Source organism: Ananas comosus, linkage group 10 (genome assembly GCF_001540865.1).
Source record: "Ananas comosus cultivar F153 linkage group 10, ASM154086v1, whole genome shotgun sequence".
Lineage (NCBI taxonomy): Eukaryota > Viridiplantae > Streptophyta > Magnoliopsida > Poales > Bromeliaceae > Ananas > Ananas comosus.
The window spans coordinates 8,968,034-8,970,610 of NC_033630.1; positions in this window are offsets into that span (position 1 = coordinate 8,968,034).

Sequence of the window (2,577 nt, forward strand, 5' to 3'; positions counted from 1 at the left end):
GATTTCGCTTCACCTCGATCAACCACGGATTCACGACACAATCCAATCTTCTTTCCAACATAAGAAAATAACACCTAAATACATATAAAACATGTATTTTTGGATTTTGTCGAAATCCGTGCGTCAAAATCAAAATCCGACAGCGCCAATGGTTCCAGAATAGCTGAACCGGTCGAAACGAGCTATTGGATCGCTATGAACGGAGTCTGATACGCGTAGAAAGCCAACTCTACTCCGTGGCTTCACCGAAAAATCGGAGTTACTATTCACTTAAGTGAAAACTAATAATCGCGTAACTTCTCCATTTTAGCTCATTTTCTCCTGAAACTTGACGAGTGCTTATGTAATTAAATTACACACATAAACATCATCAACAGAGAGTTTAGTTGCACTGCAAAAATCTCAGTCCTTACAGCCTTCTGCAGCAGCAGCTGTGTTGGCGCTAGATAGTTGCGCTTCCAGCTTTGCATTTTTTTTCCTTTAACATTGCCTTCTCCTTTTCCAAAATCTTATTCCGATCTTTTAATTTTTTTACAGCTCGCTCTAATTTATTCAATAAGGAGCTGATATTATTGCTATTTTCACCGGCACCAGCTGTTGTCACGGGGGCCGCTGCCTGTACCACATTTGAGTGAAATGTACGAAAGGACAATATCACAATTTGACAAATAAACTCTAACCAAATAATATTTTCTACTAACTCAATTCAGCAATACCTGCTCCGGCAGGCTGCCATGTAACGTAGGCTTCAATATTGACATATCATCAAGGCGGTAGGTAAATGTAGATACAACCTGCCATAAAGATAAATCTATTTAATAAGTATTATAAGAAAATTTTATAAAACTACATTCATTACATAAATGATTACCTCTGCAGGAGTATAGCTCTACAGCTTTTTTAGTAGCTTCTCGTAACTCCGATAGGCTCTTGAACCCTTCCATTTTCTCATCCGAGGAACAACCTTGTCTCCGTCGGAATTACCCAACCTCTTTATATGCTCGTAAGCCCAACTCTGCAAGTTTATCAAGATTTAACATTGTTATTATCATAAAAAAAATGTGCAAAAGAAATTCTATTGACATACTAATTTATGATATTACTTACCAGAAATGCTATTGTACAGCAGTCGATATAGCCGCCAACTCTTTCTTGGCCGCTATTTCGACGCTTCACACGTGGGGAGGCTCTGGAGATCGAACTTATAAGATAATTACATACAGCATGACCCCAGACATATTCCCCTATTCTATGTACATCATCTATATATCTATATAGTGCCTTCGGCACATTGTAGTGGCTGGTAGGAAAGAGGACGGTCGCAAATACGTATAATATAAATATATGCACAAAATCAGCTGCCATCTCCTCTCCATTCTGACCAGTAATACTGTACAAAATATGTCGTAATTTCGACCTATCGGCATGCCGATAGTCACCATTGAAGTATTTATCAAGAGTGCTCGACTTTACACTCTTGTTCTGCCATTCTATTGGTTCCCCTTGTGCTGGCAGCCCTATCAAAATGGAGATTTTCTCTGGAATAAAGGGGAGAAAGGTTTCTCCAAATCTAATACCTCTTCTCTCTTCGTCCCAAAAATTGAGGAGGGAATCGACTAACACAAGATCTTGCTTAATTAGAGGCAAGTCGAGATAAGAAGAGAATGGAGTGGTCTTCAGAAGTGCCATTTGTTCATCGGACATAACATCACGTAACGCTGGGCCAGCTGTCTGGATTCTGCCCACAGTCTTCGGCAACTCTGAAACACACATTATAGTGTGCAGATGAACTGGGTAACATCTGCCCACAACAAGCTCGATGGTCGGCCTTTTAGCTTTGGATGGCCTCTCTGTTCTTTTCTCTGCAGAATGCGAAGATGTGCATTGACCACTTGTAGTGGCCTTCTTGCCAGACCGGGTTGACGACTTCGCTCTGGTGGAAACCATATTCTCTGCTGCATTTTATTCACCACAAGTCAGCACATAACTTCATTATGAAAGTAACTAGAAAATAAATTAATTATGTTCATCCTATGAATGCAGAATATGTACAGTTTGACACTATTATGACATAATAGAACATTCTTATCATATTTTAATTTTTGTTTCGTTGACTGCGAACATATAAATGCTATGCATAATAGAACATCTATTAATTGCAAAAATAATATATACAACTGTTAAGAGTGTTTCCAATCATAAACCTATTAAGAGTGTTCTATTAACCTTTACAACTGTTCTATTATGGCATAAAAGTGTTCTAAATTCTAAAACTGATAGGAGTGTTCTATTAAGCTTTAAGAATGTTCTATTAAGTCATAAGAGGGTAAGATTGCAATGCATACATGTTCGCAACTTTAAACCTGAAAAAGGTATTCTATTAAGCTCTAAGAGTGTTCTTCTATGACAAAAGAGTATTCTAAACCCTAAAACTGATAGGAGTGTTATATTAAGCTTTAAGAATATTGTATTAAGTCATAAGAGGGTAGAGATGTCAACAGGTCGGATTTGGGGAGGATTTTCAAAAACCGAACCCGAATCCGACTCCAAACCCGACACCCGACACTCGAACCCAAA